We start from the raw sequence: 14532 nt of genomic DNA, 5'->3' as shown, positions 1-14532 counted from the left end.
GAGAGTATTCCATTACACTCCTGATTTCTGCCTTGTAGATTGTGGGCAAGCTTTGAGGAGTCGGGAGGTGAGTTACTCACAGCAAGATTCCTTGTCTCTGACTTGCTTTTGTAGCCACAGCATTTATATGGCTGGTCCAGTTCAGTATCTGGTCAATGGTAGCCTTCAGGATGTAGATATTTGGGGATTCAGCGATGGCAATGCCATCGAACGTCAAGGGGCGATGGTCAGATTATGTCTTGTTGGAGATGGCCATTGCCTAGCACTTGTGTGGCACGAATGTTACACGTCACCTCATGCCCTTGTCTCTCTCTCTGCTGACCTCATGCCTGATAAACTGCCCTTCTGTAGGCTGCTGCTCATCATCTCCAGTGGCCTCGATTTCCAAGCGTGCATCACCAATATCCAACTGCAGCCTCCCTGTCAACCATGTGCAGCCCAAACAGCTATGCTTACCGCTCTGATGCCCATGTGATGCCAGGAGGGTGACGACCCCTTGAATTGGCAAAGTTTTCAAAGCTGGTTCCTCCTCGGATGGGCTGCTGCAAGCCTATTTTAAAGGGGTAAGCCCTTTCGCCTCTGGCCTCTATGACTTGCCCTCGACATGCCTTATCTGCCTTCAACCAGTCTGATTCAGAAAGCTGCTGAATACACGCTGCTCCCAGGGAAATCGAATACCTTTCCAGTGACAGGTTTTTAAATGAGTCCTTCATGGTGATAATTGCTCTGTTTAGGAATGTGGGCAAGTTTTCAGGCCCATATTGCCCCCCCTCTGCCCTCGGGAGAATTTACAGCACCGAAACTTCAGGAGGAACATCCTGACGAATGACGTCGCTGGCAATCTTCCCCGTTTCCCACCACCATTCCAGGCCAATTCAGACCCTGGGAAACCGGCCCCATATCTTCAATGGACATGGGTTTAAGGAGTATAACTAGGCCCGTGGATAGAGCTTTGTAATAACATTGGGGCGGAGGGTTCAGGTGAAGAGAGAGTTTGAAACCCGAAGATCCAGCACTGTTTATTGACTGGATGTCTGAGCAGTAGGTCAACATCATGAACAACTTGCGTCATTTCAAACTGATCTGCAAAGTGTATTGTGGCTGGAGGGGATTTTGGCAGTGGTGTAGAAAGTGAGTCCAACCAGTGAAGCATTGAAATCAGCTCACAAGAGAGGGAACACGGGCTCCAAAGTTTAGGACACAGCACTGCAGGCCTCGGTGGAAGGGGTGTAAAAGAGGGAAGGTCTTGTATCCACAAGGGCCAGTGGGAGGCAAAAGGCAGTGGGAGTAGATAGCCATTTGGAGATCAATGACAGGAGTTACCCCGAGGATCTGGAAACAGTGCCGCAAGAAGTTCAATAACCTCACACAAGTCACCAAGGTTAATGAATATGTTTTCCAAGCCATATCCTTAAAGTTCCACCATTAGCCTCAGGCACTGCTCAAATCACCACACCCACATTGCTCACCTACCAGCATTCCCGTTGATCAGAACGTATAACTGACATTCATAAGGTATACCCCACCCTCACACTTTGTATTTCAGCAAACCCTAAATCCACATTACACAGGTTGCAAACATTACCAGCTATTCAGACAAGCCAGTGACATCACCCACATAGATTGCACCACAATCTCTAACTCCCTTTCCACTGTTGCAATGGACAACCGCAAGCAGCAGGAACTAATCAGAGAGAGACAGGCACACCTGCATTTTCTAACCTGTTCATTTCTGAGGCAGTGGCCAACAGAGATGGGGCTGAAACTATCAAGGGTACGGAATCCTCCTTCTCAAGTCCTATCTCCCTGTCATATCACAGAAGCTTCAGACGATGTAGGTATGCACCTCTTACATTCTCCCATGCCACCTGCACCACAACATTAACACCTTTCTCCTTTCAGATACCCGAGAGGTGGCAAGCATGGAAGGACAGCAAGGAGACAGGAATGATGACGACACACGATTTTGCACTCACAGCTCAGATATTTGCCAGGATTTTCCGGCTCTGTCATGGTGGGATCCATTGACTTTTGGCAGGATTGGAAGATTGTCGCAGCAGGAGGGGCTGGATAATCCCGACTATTGATACCAGGTGTAATTTCAAGGAAATGTGGAGGTGGGATCTGCATAGAGTGAGACATTAGCACAAGTGCACTGCAGCCAGAGTAGGAGGCAAGAGTAGCACTGGAGCCTGCTCACTAGAGGCGGAGGTCACACCGAAAGGGCATCAGCTGATGGTACCCCTGGCTTCAGGGATGAGCGCAGGGGCCAGAGGTTCCCACTGTACCGGGCACAGATAGGGCCAGGGGTGTGTGGAAGTGGGGGAGGGACAGGCGGGGACAGAGACCGCAGTGCCACCCAGGGCCATCATGTAGCCTGATGGAGTTGGTTGGGCAGGGGGATACACACCATGCTAACATGTCGGCCTTTCAACCCCTGCAGACAATGGATGTTGAAATTCAAACAGTAATGGTGGCCTTCCTGTTAGTCGCTGCAGCCCTGGGGGGTGCCCTGTGCTGTTACGAGCTGGCACCGCTCAAGCACCTGGCTTGCGGGGGTATGGGGGAGTACATCCGCTCCCGGTGGGCATCAAGCTGACGGTCGCCATGAACTTTCACACCATGGGGTCCTTCCAGGTGCCGAATGGGGACCTGTCCGGGATCTCACAGATCTCGGTACACAGGTGCACCCGTGCCATCACAGAGGCCCTATATGCCCAGGTGGCTCAGTACATCGATTTCAATGTGGACCAATACCACCAGGATGCCCGGAGTCCAGGGGGTGATAGATGGGATGCATGCCCCCCTACGAGTAATTGCAGATGGCAGGCAGCTCTACACAAACCAAAAGGGGTTCTGCTCGACGAACGTGCAGTTGCTATGTGACCATTAGATGCGCATCATTCACGTCTGCGCCCGATACCCGGGCAGTGTACACAACGCCTTCTTCCTGGCACACTCAACAATTCCTGACATGTTCGACATGCCTCTCCCCCCAGCTTAAGGACTGGCTCCTGGGTGACAGGGGTTATCCACTGCGGTCATGTTGGATGACACCTATCCGAAGGCCACAGACCGACACGGAGACCCGCTTCAACGACACCCATGCCGTGACCAGGTCTGTGATCAAACGGTGCTTTGGCATCCTAAGATGCGATCAGGTGCCCGGACTGCCCTGGAGGTGCCCTCCAGTATGATGCTGACAGGGCCGCCCACATTGTGGCAGCCTGTGGCATCCTCCACAACATCATGCAGCAGAGGGGCAACGTGCTGGAGGAGGAGAATGAACACCAGGATTTGTCCGATGAGGAGGAAGTGGGGGAGGGGGAGGATAGGCAGGACATGGGGCCCAGGCAGACACAGGAGGCTGCCCGATGTGTGCGCCAGGGCCAACGGGTATGGTACACTCTGATCCAGGTTCACCAAAAGGAGGGGGATGGGAACTGGCCAGGGGCAAGGACACCACATCCCCTCCCACCTGCACCATGATACACATGTGCCGCACCACGGGGTGTCGGACCTGAGTTCACTGCAACTCCGGGTGTGGTCCATGGGATGGAGAATGATGACAACCCGCTCTGCGATGAGCTCTGGTGCCCTACATCGTATGGCAACGTCTGACTCCTGTCCCCAGTAGCACTTTCCTCCATCCACCAGGGTGATCCCTGCATGCGAGCTGGCCATTCCATCACACGGTCCCATTGGATCCCTGGGGTGACGGTGGGGGTGGGGGGGGGGGGCATCCAGGCACCCGGGGGGGGGCAGGCACTCGGGGGGGGGGGGCACCCACCATTTTCGACCATTCACCCTGCCCCTCAGGCCAGCCCAGACCAGCAAACCCCTCACCCCCATCTGACAGAGCAGCGAGATAGGTTGTAATAGTGGTAATAGGTGTTTAATGTGACAAAATATATACAGATTTGTGCCCTAGCCCCTATAAATAAACTGTGCCCTCTACCCATGCCAACTTAACTAGTGTCTAACTTTATGGCCTTAAGGGTACTAACACTGTCTCGTTGGGTCCCCAGATGGTACAGCAAGAGTGAAGGCAGCCTTCTGTTCCTGGGGTTGGCCTGCCCTCCGACCATCCGCCCCTTCGGGGGTTCCAACCTCCACCTGATGTACCGGATCAGCTGTGTGGGAGCACCAGAGAGTTACCCAGGAGCCTCTTCACTAAAGTGCCTAACCGAGGTGAATGTCTCTGGGATGGTGGAGGGTGTTCGAGACAGCAGTGACAGGAAACCTGTGTCATCCTCTCACTCGAACTCCGGGGTGTCCTGAGTCTCGGGCGCAGGGCTGGTGTCTGAGCTGCTCTCCTCGTCACTGCTTGGCTCATAGGGGATCGCTGACTGTGGCACTGACTGGGGTCGGGGGACACCAGATGGACTCGCCCATCTCCTGCAACTCCTGCAAGGCACAAGAGAAGATGCATGATTAGACTACAGGTGTTGGGAGGGTGATGTGGGGGTGGGGTGGGGGTGGTGAGGGCGGGGTGGTGTGCGGATGAGGGTGATGTGGGGGTGAGGGTGTTCAGGGGGTGAAGGTGGTGTGGGGGTCAGGGTGTTGTGGAGGTGAGGGTGGTGTGAGGATGGTGTGGGCGTGGTGTTGGTGGGAGGGGAGGTTTTCACACATGTGTCACGGGGAACCGCAACTAAATGGGGGTCTCACTTCCTCGCTCGCGGCCGAACTCCACCCTGGCAACCTCCCTATCCTCTGGGCCGCCAACCACGCCCAGGGCCCTCTGCTCTGCCATGATTAGGGCCCGCAGGTCCCGCGCCCCCCTCCTGCCTTCTTCCATTCCTGGTGGTTGTGGGCGGCCTTCTCCTGGGGGGGACAGGAAACAACAGTGTGAGAGTGTCCAATGCGTGCATCCAGATGGTGGCCTCAGTGATACCTGGCCATTGCCGTCGTACTGGGTGCTGGCATATCGTGCAGGGTGGGGTTCGGATGCCCGTCTGGGTGGGGTGGATATCGGGTTACGGGTGTGTGGGAAGGGGGTTGATGCCAGGGGCACAGTGCTGCCTACTCACCCTGGCTGCCCTGAGGAAGCCATGCAGTTTTTTCCGGCAAAGCTGGCCGGTCCGGACAGTGCTGCCCATGGCGCCGACCGCCTCTGCCACATGCCCCAGGCATGGCGAATGGCAGCAGCTGGGAGCCTCCTTCCCAGGCTGGGGTACAGGGTCATCCATCTCTCCTCCACTGCGTCTAGGAGGGTCTCCATCTCTGTCTCCGCGCGCACCTTGCTACCATTCTGTTGGCTGGGATGGTGTGTGTGGGGATTGCAGTGTGTATATGGGGCTGCAGCTTGTCAGCCTCCTGAGTGTGAATCGCGAAACTGGTGAATCCCGCCTCGTTTCTCATCAGAATCAACTGTGTTCCATGTACCGCCAGTGCTAATTTTAATAGTAGCTGAATCGGTCCAGATGGGGTGCTGGTTTTGCTGTCGTGGAACTCCACGAATTCTGCGCCAGCATAAACACTGAGGGCTAGATTCTCCAATTTTGAGGCTATGTCCGGAGGAAGTGTCTAGTTTTACGATGGAAGAGTCGGTGGCACCCCCGCACCGATGCTCTGCCCGGTGGGGGGGGGGGGGGGGGTTGCAGCTGTGCCACGTAAACCGCCCCCCCAACGTTCTCGACAGAAATGGGCAGACAATTGGCGGGGCTGTGGCCGCTCATGCACATGGCGGTGACCTGCAGCGGTCGCGCTGTACAACATGGCGCCGGCTGCGCGCGGACCTGGCCTGCCAGATAGTGACCCCTTGTACCCCCACTCGCCACCTCCGGAAGACCACCCCCCCCCCCCCACCAGTACCCCCAGCCCCTCCTGAAGCCCCCCGCCCCGGCCAGCCGAAAGCTCCCCCGCCTACTGTGGTGGCATTGGACACCGTCCGCAACCGCCACGCGAGGTTGACGAAAACTCAAGTGTCCCACGCTGTCGGGAAGTCAGTCCATCAGAGGAGGGCCTTCAGGTGACGTCCTGAGGCCGTCCCAATGGTGTGCGCCATACTTGGATGATGCCACTTTGGAGGGGGCAGAGCATCCGAAAACAGGTGCTGCCCCCAATTTCGTCATCAAAAGGGATTCTCCGCCCGATCGCCGAATACGATTTCGGCATCGGCAAATGGAGAACCCCGACCTTAGTCTCAGAAACGGAGAATCCCGCCCAGCGGGTGCAATTCAGCGGACTCAAGTTGAAGTCCGTTGAAGGACATGTTTAGAGTGGTGTTTTATGATGGCTGCATTGCAGCACTGTTATACAATGGCACTTTGCCATTTTTTTGGCATCAACAAAGAACTCACTGTTGAGGCTACTCTTTAAGTAATTTCCTACAAAGATAAGCTCAGCTCGCCAGTGCAGGAAGGCGACTCGCAGATTGGGGCTCCATTTTAAAAGACAACCCTATTCGTTCGAGCCCCCCCCCCCCAGCCTCCCCACAATGGCCTCAGGATCCCCCAATTCACCCAACATACCTCTTCCAGGGTCATCGGACCCACTTCTTATGAGCAAGGCCCTCCTGAGCCCAACCCCTGGCATGGGCAACCTGGCACCTGGGCACACTGGCATGGGCAACCTGGCACCTGGGAACTTTGGCACTGCCATCCTGGCACCCTGGCTGTGCCAGTGTGCCAAGTTTGCAGTGCCAAGGTGCCAGGGTACCACCCTGCTCTATACCCCACCACCTGGGAGCCTCAACTCTCCAGCGAGACTCCCCGGATACCATCACGCCTGATTCATGACTTGATGAACCAGTACCGACACCGGTTGAGGCCTTGCTGATAAGGCCGGTGAACCCGGGTCCGGGGTGAATACTAATTGCTCATTTAAACAGGCACGCCTGGATCTCACCCTGTGTGAGCGGGATTCAGCTCACAATGAGCCACAAGATTCCAATAAATCTTGCGAGATCTTTTGAGCATCGCGAATCTCAAAGCAGGCCTCTCGTGAAATTCAACCGCCTCGTCCCGATACCAAATCGAGCGCGACATGGTCGCTAAATTGTGCCCAATATTTATACCCTGCAAGCCACGTTCAATGTTGGTAGGGTCAGTATTCATAGGAAATGTTGCTTTGCTTTTGTTGCTGCTTGTAGGTTGCTCTGACACAGATCTAGACGTGAATGTGGGAGGTATGATCAGCAATTTTGCAAAGGACACGAAAATTGGTGGTGTGGTATATAGCGAGGAGGAAAGCCTTCAATTACAGGACGATATAGGTGGGCTGGTCAGATGGCTCGAACTGTGGCAAATGGAATTTAACCTGGAAACATGAGAGGTGATGCATTTTGGGAGGACTAACAAGGCAAGAGAATATGCAATGAATGGTAGGTGTGCAGAGGTCCAAGGATACATGCCTTTATTAGCCGAGGCTTAGAATATAGGAGCAGGGATGTTATGATGGAGCTATACAAATTGCTGGTTAGGCCACAGCTGGAATACTGTGTGCAGTTCTGGTTGCCATATTATAGGAAGGATGTGTTTGCATTAGAGAGGGTGCGGAAGAGATTCACCAGGATGTTGCCCGGACTGGAGTGTTTTAGCTGTGAAGAGAGTCTGTGGTTGTTTCCCTTAGAGCAGAGAAGGCTGAAGGGGGAACCGATTAAGGTGTATAAAATTATGAGGGACATGAAAGGGTAGATCGGAAGAAATCTTTCCCTTTAGAGGGGTCAGTAACCAGGGGTAAGGAGCAGGAGATTTGAGGAAATACGTTTTCACCCAGATGGGGTGGGAATCTGAAACTCACTATCTAAAAGGGTGTTGGAGGCGGCAACCCTCACAACATTTAAGAAGCGTTTCAATGAACACTTGAAACACCATAGCGTACAAGGCTATGGACCAAGTGCTGGGATCAGAATAGACAGATGCTTGAGGGCTGGCGCTGACATGATGGGCTGAAGGGCCTCTTTCTGTGCTGTAAATCTCTATGACTCTATGACCAAGGCAGCCCTGATCGGATAATGCAGTAGGTGGTAATTGCACAATGAGGTATTTGTGCTATGACAACCTGTGAAATGGACCATGTGGACTACATGAGGGCTACTGCCCAGATTCTCTGAAACAGTTGTTCCTGGCTTGGCTGGGGGCTTCCCCGTCAGAAACTGGCTCGTTTAACATCATTCTCTTGGGTCCTGTGTATTGAATAGTTTAGTGAGAAGCAACAACTCACTGATCCAGCAACTTGTTTTCAAACACAGTTAGACGAAACACAAAGTAGGGTTTGGCTTTCTCAAAGGGAGTGTCACTAGCAATTGCGTCATGAACTGGACTAACAAGCATTGCTTCTACATTCAACAAATCCACTTGTGACATTGAAGAAAAACTCATAGCCATGTTACTTAGCGACTGGACATCATTCTTATAGTGGTGTGTGGGCATGGTGATAAAAGGTGGGCATCATGAAATTGACTATTACTTCTCTGTGATCAGCCATGATCTAATTGAAGAGCAGAAGGAGATTGATCAGCTGAATAACCTACTCCTGGTCTTAGGTTTTTGGGCAGCACGGTAGCACAGTGGTTAGCACAGTTGCTTCACAGCTCCAGGGTCCCAGGTTCGGTTCCCGACTTGCGTCACTGTCTGTGCGGAGTCTGCACGTTCTCCCCGTGTCTGCGTGGGTTTTCTCCCACAGTCCAAAAATGTGCAGGTTAGGTGGATTGGCCATGCTAAATTGTTCTTTGTGTCCAAAAAAAAAGGTTAGGTGGGGTTACTGGGTTATGGAGATAGGGTGGAGCTGTGGTCTTAGGTAGGTGATCTTTCCAAGGGCTGGTGCAGACTCGATGGGCTGAATAGCCTCCTTCTGCACTGTAAAATCTATGATTCTATGATTTCACTATGCGTCTCAAGATTCCAACCATGCATTTCATTTATCTGCTTTCCCCAGATCCTTTAACCCTTTTCATCCTAAATTATGGACTGTCTAATTATCTCTTCCCATTTTTCAGCATTCACGTTTTAAAAAAAATTTAGAGTACCCAATTATTTTTTTCCTATTAAGGGGCAATCTTAGCGTGGCCAATCTACCTACCCTCCACATCTTTGGATTCAGGGTGTGAAACCCACGCAGACACAGGGAGAATGTGCAAACTCCACAGGGACAGTGACCCAGGCCGAACACCGGGTCCTCTGTGCCATAGGCAGCAGTGCGAACCACTGTGCCAGCCCTTTCTCAGCATTAATGCATGTAAAATCATTCGTAACTTTGAATTAAGAAGCAGCAAGATTGATGGGCTCAGTGAGGTCATCAAAAACAATCATTCAAAGCCTGCAATGAATTACATCATTGATCCTTTCTGTGTCCAATGGAGAAGGGAAGGCAAGGTGATTGAGTGCCCATACATCAAGCCGATGAGGGTTCAGATCCCTGAGTAAGGGTGTGGCCCCACTAAAAACCTTCCTTTTGACGTTTGTGGCATCTGGAATACCTGGAGCGAGTGAAGTCTTTCCCCATCCAGGTGAACATAAAAAATGGCTATTCAAGGGGTTCAAAGTTCAGAGAGGCTGGGAGTTGAGCCAAAAGATGTTTTGTGTGAGCTTTCTTTGTGCAATGTACATTTAATAGTGTTTGAAATTTAGATGGATCAAGCAGCACTATTTGAAGAGAAGGCTTGATGATGGAAGGACCTTGTAACACTATATAACACAGAATTGGAAGTTTATTGAATTTAGCTCTTTTTTTGAGCAGTGGTTTGTTCAGATTTAAAGCAGGCACGGTTCTATGTTTACTTTTGGAGGATGATCATGGGCAGCACGGTAGCACAGTGGTTAGCACAGTTGCTTCACAGTTCCAGAGTCCCAGCTTCGATTCCCGGCTTGGGTCACTGTCTGTGCGGAGTCTGCACGTTCTCCCTGTGTCTGCGTGGGTTTCCTCTGGGTGCTCTGGTTTCCTCCCACAGTCCAAAGATGTGCAGGTTAGGTGGATTGGCCATGCCAAATTGCCCCTTAGTGTCCAAAAAATGTTAGCTGGGGTTACTGGGTTATGGGGATAGGGTGGATGTGTGGGCTTAAGTAGGGTGCTCTTTCCAAGAGCCGGTGCAGACTCGGTTGGCCAATGGCCTCCTTCTGCACTGTAAATTCTATGATTCCATGATCCCACCCGAGGTTAAGTAGATACAAGTACTGCTAAAAGTGCACAGTTTGTTGGGGTGAATTGGCTTTTCCCATTGTATGTTTATTTATAATGCTCTCTCCTGGTGTGAGGAACAACGCACTGCATATGTTCTGCTTGTGGAATAAGTTGAACGAGAACATTGTACAAAGCTAGAACTCAATTGGACAAGTTCCAGTGGTACCATAAACCACGGGAGCACAGCTAGGCTGGTTTGTAAATGTCAGATCAACCGCAAGTTTATGTTAGATCCTGTAACCCTGTTCAGTGCCACTGTTAGTTATTGTAACAAATAAAGTTTGTAGTGCTCCTTGCACACATAAGGGGGAAGATACTGTGCATCAAGTAACAAAGTTGTCAAACTGTTCATAAAAAGTTCTTTTTTAATTTTTATTACCCTTGACACCCAGAGGAAGTCTTCTCCCAGGTGGCCGTGGTGCAATAAAGCCTGTCACGTCTTACGTATCGGAATAGTTATTGATTTTGTACAATTAAATGGATGAGTGAGTTGCAGCCCATTTTACATCTCTCCTGAGTGACTTCAATGAGAATAAAAATCAAGAGATTTAAAAAGGACTGCCAACTTGCATCAGCTGTTTTACACCACCTCATAAAACCCTGATTCTATCGTGCATAAATGGTCAACTAGTGAGCCGATGAGAAGCTAATATAGTGGGAAGCTAACCTTTGATTGGACATGCTGGAAACAGTGGGAAAATAGGTCCTCGTAGGTCTATGCCGGGGCGAGAGCGGGGAAGGCGGTGGATGGTGGAGCAATGTAGGCAGTGCCATGGGGCAGGAGGGGACATGGCCATCAGACAGAATGTGAAACGGCCATGGGGCAAGGGAGAGCAAGGTGAAAGTGTGCATATGTGTGAAGGAGAAAAAGAGAGAGGGGCAAGAGATGAGTCTGAGAGAAAGAGGGATAGAGAGGCAAGAGATGAGTGTGTGTGAGAGAGAGGGGCAAGAGGTATGTGTGTATGTGAAAGAGAGAGAGGGGGGCAAGAGATGTGTGTGTGCGAAAGAGAGAGACAGAGAGAGGGGCAAGAGGTATGTGTGTGAGATGGAGAGAGAGAGCGGGGCAAGAGATCTGTGTGTGTGAGAGTGAGAGAGAGGGGCAAGAGGTGTGTGTGTGTGAGATGGAGAGAGAGAGTGGGGCAAGAGGTGTGTGTGTGTGAGGGAGAGAGAGAGAGGGGCAAGAGATGTGTGTGTGTGAGAGGGAGAGAGAGAGAGAGTGAGGCAAGAGATGTGTGTGTGTGTGTGAGAGGGAGAGAGAGAGGGGCAAGAGATGTGTGTGTGAGAGGGAGAGAGAGAGAGGGGCAAGAGATGTGTGTGTGTGAGAGGGAGAGAGAGAGAGAGTGAGGCAAGAGATGTGTGTGTGTGTGTGAGAGGGAGAGAGAGAGGGGCAAGAGATGTGTGTGAGAGGGAGAGAGAGAGAGAGGGACAAGAAGTATATGTGTGTGAGCTGGAGAGACAGTGGCAAGAGATGTGTGTATGGGGGAGAGAGGGAGAGAGAGTGGGGGGGGGGGGGCAAGAGATGAATGCCAGGGAGAGAGAGAGGCAAAAGGTGTGTGTAGGTGGGTGTGAAGGAGACGAGAGAGAGGGAAGGGTCAGAGATGAGTGTGTCAGAGAGAGGGAGAGGGACCTGAGGTTTGTATGTGTGTGAAAGAGAGAGGGGCAAGTGGTGTGTGTGTGAAAGAGAGAGAGGGAGGGGGTGGGGAAGAGGTGTCTGTGTGTGAGAGAGAGGGTGAGAATGGGAGAGAGAGGCAGGCAAGTGATGAGTGTGACAGAGAAAGAGAGAGAGGAGCAAGAAGTGTGTGTGTGAGAGAGGGAGAGGGGCAAGAGATGAGTGTGTGTGTGAGAGAGCGGGAGAGGGGCAGAGGTGTCTGTATATGTGTGAGAGAGAGGGAGAGGGGGGGAAGAGAGGGGGGCAAGCGATGAGTGGGAGAGAGAGGAGCAAGAGGTGTGTGAGAGAGGGAGAGGGGCAAGAGATGTGTGTGTGTGAGAGAGGGAGAGAGGAGCAAGAGATGTGCATGTGTGTGTGTGAGGGGAAGAGAGGGGGCAAGAGATGAGTGTGCCAGAGAGAGAAGCAAGAGGTGTGTGTGTGTGTGCAAGAGAGAGAGGGGGGGGGAGAGAGAGAGAGAGAGAAGTGTGTATATGTCTGATATGAGAATCCAGCATCATTCCTAATAAGCAAACTTGTGATCAAAATAAACAACATTTCTCCAATTGAAAATTATAAAAAGAAGATAAGACTTGAGTACTTTTTTGAATGAGATAACTTTTTAATGATAATAAATGTATACATATAATTGGAAAGACTTTTATCAATTTGTTTTTATATGTGCAAAAACAATCAATGTTTTATGGTTAAACTCTTTAACATAATAAGAATGTTTCTCAGGGGTTCCATTCTGTCAGTGCTTTTAGGAGGTCAAAAGGTTTCCATGGCCTGAATGGTTTGGAAAACCTTGCTCTAATAGATAGTCAATTTCTCTATGTTACAGGTGATTTCTGTGTTGTGAGTCTACATCCGGGAGGTCTTGTGGTGCTGTGGTAATGTCCCTGTATGAGGACCAGAAGCTCTGAGTTCAAGTCCCACCTCACGGCTGTGGGAGGTGCATTCGTTATGTGGTCAAACAGGTTGCTGATTAGCCTGTAAATCCTTCCAACAAGCTGGATGTCAGGCTGTAAGAATGGGAGAGCTTCCTGGTTAGCCATAACACAGAAGACAATGGTGAACAAGTGCAATCATAAGTGCAATAAATGTTAGCTCTTTTCTCTCCCTATAGATGCTGCCACACCTGCTGAGATTTTCCAGCATTTTCTTTTTGGTTTCAGATTCCAGCATCCGCAGTAATTTGCTTTTATACAATATATATAAAAATGTCCTGCATTCACCACAAATGGAGCTTTATCTGGAAAAAACAGCGTGACGGACCACTTTGTGTGGTGTAATGTACCATTCTGTTCTCAACAGCAGAATTGGGCCATTTGGCCCATTAAATCTGCTCCGTCATTTGATCATGGCTGATATGTTTCTTATCCCCATTCCCCTGCAATAAGAATAATAACTTATTGTCACATGTAGGCTTCAATGAAGTTACAGTGAAAAGCCCCTAGTCACCATATTCTGGCGCCTGTTCAGGGAAGCTGGTATGGGAATTGAACTCGTGCTGCTGGCTGTGTTCTGCATTACAAGTCAGCGATTTAGCCCACTGTGCTAAACCAGCCCCTCAACCCTGATCCCTTTATTAATCAAGAACCTATCTATCTTTGTCTTAAAGGTACTCAGTGATTTCGCCTCCACAGCCTTCTGCGGCAATGAGTTCCACAGATTCACCACCCTCTGGCTGAAGGAATTTCTCCTCATAACAGTTTTAAAAGATCGTCCCTTAAGTCTGAGGCTGTGCCCTTTGGTTCCAGTTTCTCCTACTCATGGAAACATCCTCTCCACATCCATTCTATCTCATGCACTTAGTATACTGTAAGTTTCAATGAAATCAACCCACCTCATCCTTCTAAACTCCAACGAGTACAGACCCATAGTTGTCAACAGCTAATTGCTAATAGATATGAACATGAAAGTCAGGCCAATGTAAGTGGATTGTTCAGTCATCATTTTTAGTTGAATAAAATTAGAAGCAGATTGGACACTGGTTGAGAAATTAGTACATCCTTTTAAATTCAGTCTGACACGGCTGGCATCTATTGCCAGGTGAGTTTCTTCAGCACTTGTTGTTTTCACCTCAGACCTCCAGCAGCTGCAGTATTTTGCTTTCATTTTGGCATTTATTGCCCTTCTGACCGCCCTTCGGAGGGTGGTGAGCCACCTCCTCAAACGGGGGTAGCCCATGTGGTGAAGTTGGTCCCACGGTGCTTTTCGGTAGTGAGTCCCAGGACCTTGACCTGAAGGAGCACCACTGCTTGCCCACGTCGGCATGATGTATGGCTTTGGAGGTGATGGTTTTCCTGTGCTGACCTGGCGATGGAAATCGGGACCTTGGGAGGGTCTACATGTAGGAAAAGAACATTTCGCAGACAGCAGCAATTTTGAACCTTGGGATATGTCCCAATGTATAGAGGCTGATACCAGTAATAACAGGTGAGCACGTGTGTGAAATAATTTGACTATTTTGACGGTCTACTAATTTGTTTTTATTGCTTAAGGACCATTGGGTGGAACTTTCAATTTTGGCAGCGGTGCAGAGGGAGTGTGAAATGGGTGGTAGTGGATGGAAAGGGAAATTTGGAGCAACTCTTTAATGCTTGTTTTGCATCTCTGCCAAACTGGAAATTCCGTGCATTGACAGTGTTCCAATCTAAAATGTGTGGGCTGGAAAACAATTATTCTCGCATTAAATTAAATTAAAATACACTTCATACAACGACAAACCTGCCTCATAGTGTCGTATTTATATTTATTTT

General features: G+C 50.4%; 1 long non-coding RNA gene across 1 annotated transcript in view; it reads left to right on the top strand.

The window, feature by feature from the left end:
• LOC140421226 (uncharacterized) overlaps positions 1-4283 on the top strand; it is a 44779-nt gene extending 40496 nt beyond the window's left edge. The window contains exons 2-3 of the long non-coding RNA XR_011946694.1: positions 1903-2093; positions 4029-4283. This is a non-coding gene — a long non-coding RNA (uncharacterized lncRNA). The remainder of the gene's footprint in view (positions 1-1902; positions 2094-4028) is intronic.
• The last annotated feature ends 10249 nt before the right edge of the window (positions 4284-14532 follow it).

The sequence above is a fragment of the Scyliorhinus torazame genome, chromosome 1 (genome assembly GCF_047496885.1).
Source record: "Scyliorhinus torazame isolate Kashiwa2021f chromosome 1, sScyTor2.1, whole genome shotgun sequence".
Classification (NCBI taxonomy): domain Eukaryota; kingdom Metazoa; phylum Chordata; class Chondrichthyes; order Carcharhiniformes; family Scyliorhinidae; genus Scyliorhinus; species Scyliorhinus torazame.
Note: the sequence above shows the minus strand (reverse complement) of the source record. Positions and strands in the feature narration are given on the sequence as shown.